The sequence below is a fragment of the Lipotes vexillifer genome, unplaced genomic scaffold (genome assembly GCF_000442215.2).
Source record: "Lipotes vexillifer unplaced genomic scaffold, Lipotes_vexillifer_v1.1 scaffold3, whole genome shotgun sequence".
NCBI classification, from domain to species: domain Eukaryota; kingdom Metazoa; phylum Chordata; class Mammalia; order Artiodactyla; family Lipotidae; genus Lipotes; species Lipotes vexillifer.
This window is the reverse complement of record NW_006783631.1, coordinates 4,670,426-4,678,962: the sequence shown is the minus strand read 5'-3', so window position 1 is coordinate 4,678,962 and position 8,537 is coordinate 4,670,426.

The following is an 8,537-nucleotide window of genomic DNA, read 5'->3' as shown; positions in this document are numbered from 1 at the left end:
TCATACACATAAATCCACATGAGCAAATACCTTTGAAGCTTCAAATGTACTTATATTGTTCAACCAAATATGCATATATTTACATTCCAAAATCTAGCCACAACTATACACAGTAATACCTCAAACTTCAGACAACTTTATGTCTCCAGAATCCAACTAGAGTTAAGAGGCAAAAAACCCTGGACCTTAAGAAGCCAAGAGAGTAAACATTAATATAAGGTTCCTGATTGCTCCACATACCCCAGGAAGTCTAAGGATCTAGTCCACTGAGTAGGAGACCTGTGGGTCTTGGGAGGAGTGGGGAAAGGACAGCAAAACTCTCACTTCTTCAAGGCTCTGGAGGTAGGTGGCATTATAGAATTTATATGCTAGAGGCTAACGGTAAGCCAAAGAAGGGGGTGTGCACGTCACCAAATCCAAAGTTCATTACTCAAAAGAAGACATACAGATGGCCAACAGGTACATAGAAAGATGCTCAATATCACTAACCATCAGGGAAATTAAAATCAAAGCCACAATGAGATATCACTTCACACCTGTTAGCATGGCTATTGCCAAAAAACATAAGATGACAAGTGTTGATGAAGACAAAAAGAAATCAGGACCCTTGTGTGCTCTTGGTAGGAATGTAAAGTAGTACATCCACTATGGAAAACAGTATAGAGATGCCTCAGAAAGGTAAAAATATAACTGCCATATGATCCAGCAATCCTATTTCTGGGTATTTATCCAAAAGAACTGAAATCAGGATCTCAAAGAGATGTTTGTACCCTCGTATCCATTTCAGCATTAGTCACAGTAGCCAAGATATGGAAACAACCTATGTTCATCAATGGATGAATGGATAAAAATCTGTTATAAATATATATATGCACATGTACATATATAGTGAAATATTATACAACCTTTAAAAAGAAAATCCTGCCTTATGTGACAACATGCATGAAACTGAGACATTACGCTAAGTGAAATGTCAGTCACAAAAGGACAAACACTGCATGATTCCATTTATCTGAGGTACCCAGAAAGTTAAACACATAGAAGCAGAAGATGGGATGGTGGTTGCCAGAAGCTGGAGGAGGGGGAAATGGGAGTTGCTATTTAACAAGTACAAAGTTTCAGTTATGCAAGATGAATAAGTTCTAGAGCTCTACTGGACTACATTGTGTCTGTAATTAACAATACTGTACTGTACACTTGAAAACTTGGTAAGAGGATAGATCTCATGAAAGTGTTATAATAATAATAATAATAAGTTCAGCCTGTAGGGGATGCCAGGAGCCAAGAGATAAAGGCAGCCTATAAACATACCAGACAGACACAAATAGGGACCAATCATTGGAGCTGCCAAGAGGGAGTGGGGTCCTAGGTGAATATGAAACCCAGAGCAGTGACCCAGGTGGATAAAGAGTATTTGCTGCCCAGTGCCTATGGGTGAACAGCCTGGATTTCTTTGTATTTAATTTTTGATAGTTTGATTAATATGTGTCTTGGCGTGTTTCTCCTTGGATTTATCCTGTATGAGACTCTCTGTGCTGCTTGGACTTAATTGACTATTTCCTTTCCCATATTAGGGAAGTTTCAACTATAATCTCTTCAAATATTTTCTCAGTCCCTTTCTTTTTCTCTTCTTCTTCTGGGATCCCTATAATTCGAATGTTGGTGCATTTAATGTTGTCCCAGAGGTCTCTGAGACTGCCCTCAATTCTTTTCATTCTTTCTTCTTTATTCTGCTCTGCGGTATTTATTTCCACTATTCTATCTTCCAGGTCACTTATCCGTTCTTCTGCCTCAGTTATTCTGCTATTGATTCCTTTTAGAGAATTTTTAATTTCATTTATTGTGTTGTTCATCATTGTTTGTTTGCTCTTTAGTTCCTCTAGGTCCTTGTTAAACATTTCTTATATTTTCTCCATTCTATTTTCAAGATTTTTTATCATCTTTACTATCATTACTCTGAATTCTTTTTCAGGTGGACTGCTTGTTTCCTCTTCATTTGTTTGGTCTGGTGGGTTTTTACCTTGCTCCTTCACCTGCTGTGTATTTCTCTGTCTTCTCATTTTGCTTAACTTAACTGTGTTTGGGGTCTCCTTTTTGCAGGCTGCAGGTTCGTAGTTCCCGTTGTTTTTGGTGTCTGCCCCCAGTGGTTAAGGTTGGTTCAGTGGGTTGTGTAGGCTTCCTGGTGGTGGGAACTGGTGTGTGTGCTATGGTGGATGAGGCTGGATCTTCTCTTTCTGGTGGGCAGGACCGCATCTGTTGGTGTGTTTTGGGGTGTCTGTGAACTTATTATGATTTTAGGTAGCCTCTCTGCTAATGGGTGTGGTGTGTTCCTGTTTTGCTAGTTGTTTGGCACGGGATGTCCAGCACTTGCAGGTCATTGAGTGGAGCTGGGTCTTAGCATTGAGATGGAGATCTCTGGGAGAGCTCTCATTGATTGATATTACACTGGGCCAAGAGGTTTCTGGTGGTCCAATGTTCTGAACTCTGCTCTCCCACCTCTGAGGCTCAGGCTTGACACCCGACCAGAGCACCAAGACCCTGTCAGCCACATGGCTCAGAAGAAAAGGGAGGGGAAAAAAAAGAAACAAAGAAAAAAATTATAAAATAAATTTATTTTTTAAAAATTTTAATATTATTAAAATTAAAAAGTAATTAAAAAAAAAGAAAGCAGCCAAGCCAATAAACAAATCCACCAATGATAACAAGTGCTAAAAACTAAACTAAGATAAACATATAAATCAGAAACTAGTCAGTCGCATACAGCAAACCCAAGTCTATAGTTGCTCCCTAATTCCACCTCCTCAATTTTGGGATGATTCATTGTCTATTCAGGTATTCCACAGATGCAGGGTACTTCAAGATGACTGTGGAGATTTAATCCACTGCTCCTGACAGCCTGGGTTTCTTTAAACGCCCAGTGATGGAACAGACACAGAGCAAGAGCCCCAGGCCTTCCTGGGAATCTGTCTCAGACTTTGAAATGTAGGAGAAGAAGCTAGGGTATCTCATCTTCCTGCTTAGAACAAATAAAAAGCAGCAAGTTGCCAGTGAAAAACATGAAGCTGACAATGTTATCCATGACCCCAGCAGCAGGGGGCGACAGCTGGCAATATAACAGAAGGAAAGGAGATCTAAATTTAGAAAGCACATCTACAAGAACCCTGAGCACACTTGTATGTTTAATCCCAACCCAACGACTTCCTAGGGCCATTGATCAAGTCATTTAACCTCACAAGCTTCAGTTTCCTTGTCTGTAAAATGTGTGTAATAAAACCTGCCCAGGTGGCTGTTTTGAGGATTTAATGAAACATGAATCTGAAAAAACAGTTGGTGCCTTGCATAGAGAAGGAGCCCCAAAACACTGCTTCCGTTGCCTGCTCCCATGATATTAATCTGAGTCTGCTGCATAGCAAAGGATTTGGCCCCTTTCTGCTCTTCCAGAAAATCAGGGGAGAATGTTCCTATCTCCTTATATTGAGGAGAGTAGACTCAAGGGGTAAGCCATTTAGACATTTTAAGATACCAGGGATGGCCTTCAGAATGGAGATTCGAGTATAAGTTGTCTTGGACACCAAGAGCAAATAAGCAATAGAAGGTTGTCATCATAGTTATTATTGTGGTGATTGTTGTCATCATTGTTGTTGCTGTTATTTTGATATTCTGGAAGAGAAGATGCTTCACAGGCTTAATGAAAATTTCCCTGGCTGGAGTGTGTGTGTGCGTACAAGAATGAGGGAGTGCTGGGTGGATGATAAAGTCAGGGAAAGAAGCAGCAGGAGGAGGCAAAGGTGCAGACCTGTGAATCTATACGGCGGCTCAAGGCTCCTGTTCAAAGGGGATGGAGTTTAAAGAAGGCAGTGCAGGAGATGAAGCTGGTGTCTTAGTCCATTTGAGCTGCTACAGAAAAAACATTTTAGAGTGGGTGGCTTATAAACAATAGAAATGTATTTCTCACAGTTCTGGATGCTGGGAAGTCCAAGATCAAGGCACCAGCAGATTCAATGTCTAGTAAGGGCTTCCTGGTTCATTGATAACCATCTTCTCCCTGTGTCCTCACATGGCAAAAAGGGCAAGGGAGCTCTATGAATTCTCTTGTAAGTACACTAATCCCATTCATGAGGGCCCCACCCTCATGACATTATCTAAACCTAATTACCTCCCAAAGATTCCACCTCCAAATACCATCACCGTGGGGCTAAGGCAAGAGCCAATGAATTTTGGAGGCACATATTCACTCCATGGCAGCTGGAAGGCAGAAAATGCCAGGTCAGAGTGGGCCATGGACATCATGCTACAGAAAATGAGCTTTAACATGGGACCACTGCAACAGGTTAAGTTTTCACCTTAGAAACTTCATTCCCTAAGGCAAGTCAGCTGTGGACTCCCAGGGAATGACCTTTTTTTGCTCTTTAGAGCAGCACTGTCTAATAATAAATATAATGCAAAACATGCATGTAATTTTAAATTTTCTAGTAGCCACCTTATTTTAAAAGTACAGGTGAGATTGATTTGAATAATATATTTTATTTAACCTAATATATCCCAAATATTATCATTCTAATATGTGATCAAATGTTAATAAATAAACATTAAAAATTATTGCTGAGATATTTTACCTTTTTCACCATACTAAGCCTTCAAAATCTGGTATGTAGTTTACACTTACAAAACATCTCGATTCTTATTAGCCACATTTCAAGTGCATAGCTAGCTGGCTACCATATTGGACAGTACAGGTTTAAAGCAAGAAAGAATATCCACTGGTGAGCTGGGTTTAAGCAAGCATTTTTGGAGAGATCTTTCATTGGTTGGAGAAAACATTGAAAAGTCATTATGGGAAAGCTGGGTAAGAGACAGATCAACCAGCTCACTTCACCAATAAACCCTAGCTTACCCTCCTGGAACTTTAAGAATCTTTACATGATTTGCCATACACCTTACCTTCTATCAAAACAAAATGACATTCCCTGGTGCCATGGAGAATGCAGGAGTCTGGGAAATTAAACATGATGGAAATGATGCTGAAGAGACCTCAAGAGTGCTCTCTGGGTCTGTCTCAGCTGGGACCTCCACCAGGAGGGCACTGAGGCTCAGGCTACTTGTGCCCACTAGTGACCTGGGAATACTGCCTGGTGCTCTATCCTGGTTCCCAGGATAGAACTGATCTTCTTCCCAGAGAAGCACTCAGTGGGTCCCTGGAGGCATTTCTTCAAGGGAACAATAGCCCGGTCATGACCAGCACCCTCCAGGAACACTTGAATCTGTCCTTACACCCCCGTGAAAATCCCATGAGGGTATTTGGCACTTAGGGGGCACACTGTGCCTTTAGGGCTTTTGTTCCTTCCCCTTAAATTACAAACACTCAGTAAACACCTGGTTTCCATAACCAAACTCTTAGTAAGGAGGTCCTCAGAGTCTTTCAAATCTGCTGTTAGAAAAACAGACAGACAGAAAACACTCTCCCGGAGCCCAGAGCTTCCTGAGGGAGGGTCTGGTGCACTGCCTCTCCTCTGGGGCAGCCAGAGATAATACACAATGTGTTTTTTGGGACTTGCCTGGGAGGATAGTGACATTTTCTTCTTTATCCTCCTCCAAAAGCAGATCTATAAAGACAAGCATTCTTCTTGGGAGAATAAAAATATTGTGTACTTTGATTTTGTCCCCACTGTATATTTTGCCAGCACAGGTTAAAAAAGCAAAAGAGGAAAGAAAGGACAAAAAGACAGGCATGAGGGATTTTATGGAAGAAAAGCTGCTGATAAACATGTGAGTCACACTCAACTCTTTGATTGTCCCTGTCTGGTCTGAGGAGATAAAAGAGGCACCTTACCCTCTTTGATGGGGAAAGTGCTTTTGCCATGTGACCACTTAGCCCCAATTAAGCAGGAATTCTAAGCTAGCTATTTCCCTCTTAGGAGGACAAAAAGAAGAAGAAAAACAGTGTAGTGCCCAACCCCTGCTGCCTGTGTGGACACTTTTTCCTCCCCATCGCTTACACACTTCCTCCAGGACCTGATCCAGACCCGTGGCTTTAAGTACCATCTACATATGGGTCATTCCCCAGCCCATATCTCCAGCACCCTGCCCACCCTCACCACTGCCCACCCATCTGCTCCCACCTGTGTTTCCTTCTCATCCCGCGCAGCCAGTGACTCAGGCTTACGCTCTTAGAGGTACCTTTGACTCATCTCTCTCTCCCTCATCCCACATCAAATCCATCAGCACATCCCGGAGGCTCAGAATACATCTGAGATCTGACCATTCTCATCTCCTCCTCTGCTACCACCCTAACCCATGTCCATCTCTCACTGCAAGGCTTTCTGACTGGTCTCCTCACTCCCACTCTTGTCCTCTAAGATCCACTATCCACACAGCAGTAAGACGGATCCTTTGAAAACCTAAGTCAGATGATGTCATTCCTCTACTCAAAAGCCATCGGCTCCCCAGGTCCCATGGAATAATATCAGAGATCTTGTGAAGGGCTGCAAGCCCTCTGGCAGCTCACACTCAGCTCCAGCCACAGTGACCTCCTTACAGGCTGTCTAGGAAGGACACCCTGTTCCCAGCTCAGAGCCTTCACACTGCAGTTCCTTCTGACTAGCCCCACCGCAGACCTTCATATGACTAATCCTCATTTCATTCAGTTCTCAGCCCAAAAGTTGCCTCTGCAGAAGGCCTTCCTGGCAAAGCACATCCAATATTGCACCTTCACCAGACCCTGTTCCCTCACTCTGCTTTATTTTTCTTTGTAGCATTACAACTACCTGACTTGATATTATATTTTTATCTGCTTACCTACTTATCATCTGTCTGCTCTCACCAAAATGTAAACTCTGGGAAGGTAAGGACTTGTCTTATCCACTGTTATATCTCTGTACCTAGAAGAGTGCTTGGCACAAGGGCGATCAATAAATATGTGTTAAGCAATTGAATTGAATTCAGCAAATTGCATCATAGGCAACTCCTTTGAAATTCTTGGTCCCAGGAAATAGTAGGTTGAAGGCTGGAATTTTCTTTCAAAGGTTCTTCATTTATTTGGAAAAGCAAAGCCTGTGTAAACTTGCCTCCCCTATAAAATTATTGGGTATTCATTTATTCAACAAATTTGCCTTGGGTGCCTGTTATGTCCTAAGCACGGTCAAGTTCATCCCAGAAGGCAATTTTTTGAAGATGGAGGAGAAGAAGTACAGAGAGAAATGAGGCCCAAAGAGGTCCCAGCAGACAGATGGAGGTCCAGTGATTCCTTCCAACATCAAAGAACAGCTAGAAGTGTCACCTTTGTTGCCTGGTGACAAGGATGACGTGTATAGGTGAGCCATGGACCAGGGTGAAGGAGGTAACTTGTGGGTTGCAAATTTTTCTGTGTAGCTGCACTTGCAATCCCAGCTGAATTCACAGCATAACCGGAAGCCACTCGAACAGGTTAAAGGTCTCCGTGGAATGCATGGCCCTGCGGCCTAAATCCTGCCACCAGCAAGGCCTGTGTCTATGAAATCCAAGTGTGACAGTCACCAGAAGGAGCTCGGTCTCCCGACATGATGTATTACATCTCACACAGTGCACTTGGGTTTATTCTCAAGGAGAGTTTCCAGTTAGGGCATCAGAATGGTAGAGGTCTGGAATGCCGTCACCCACCTCTCTTTACCTTTAGCTCTAATCGAAAGGTAATAGAGTTTAACAAAGGCTTGAGGAAGAAAGGATTTGTCTTACTAATGTTACCCTTGCCCAGTAATTTCCAGAGGTCAGAGGTCTCTGGAAAGACAGGGATTGAGGCCCAGCAGAGAGTTTAGACCAAGGCAGGGTCCCCCTCCCCCATAACTTCTCCAAACCTGGGTCCACCCCAAGTGTGGCAGGGATGTGACCCCCCCCAGCACAGCTCACTACAGGGCTGCCTCACACCTCATCTTGTCCCATGGCCTTCATAACATCCACATACTTGTTGCTGGTGCCTAAATATTCCAAGTATTCTCTAGTCCATACCCCAGCCCTGAGCTCCGAATTCACACCCAACGTCTCCCCTTGTTCATGTAACAGGTAGGTCCCAAATGAACCTGCCCCTCCACCCCAGGCTCCAGTAAATGGATGTCCGTTCATCCAGTTGCAGAGACAAGAATCTCTGTCATTTTTTATTTATTTTTATTTTTATTGGGGCATAGTTGATTTACAATGTTGTGTTAGTTTCAGGTATACAGCAATCAGTTATACATATACATATATCCACTCTTTTTTAGATTTTTTTCCCATATAGGTTATTATTCTGTATTGAGTAGAGTTCCCTGTGCTATACAGTAGGTTCTTATTAGTTATCTGTTTTATGTACAGTAGTGTGTATATGTCAGTCCCAGTCTCCCAATTTTTCCCTCTCCCCCTCACCCACTGGTGACCATAAGTTTGTCTTCCACATCTGTGACTCTACTTCTGTTTTATAAATAAGTTCATTTGGATCATCTTTTTAGATTCCACATGTAAGCAATATCATATGATGCTTGTCTTTCTCTGTCTGAAGACTCTCTGTCAGTCTTGTCCCTTCTCTTTCC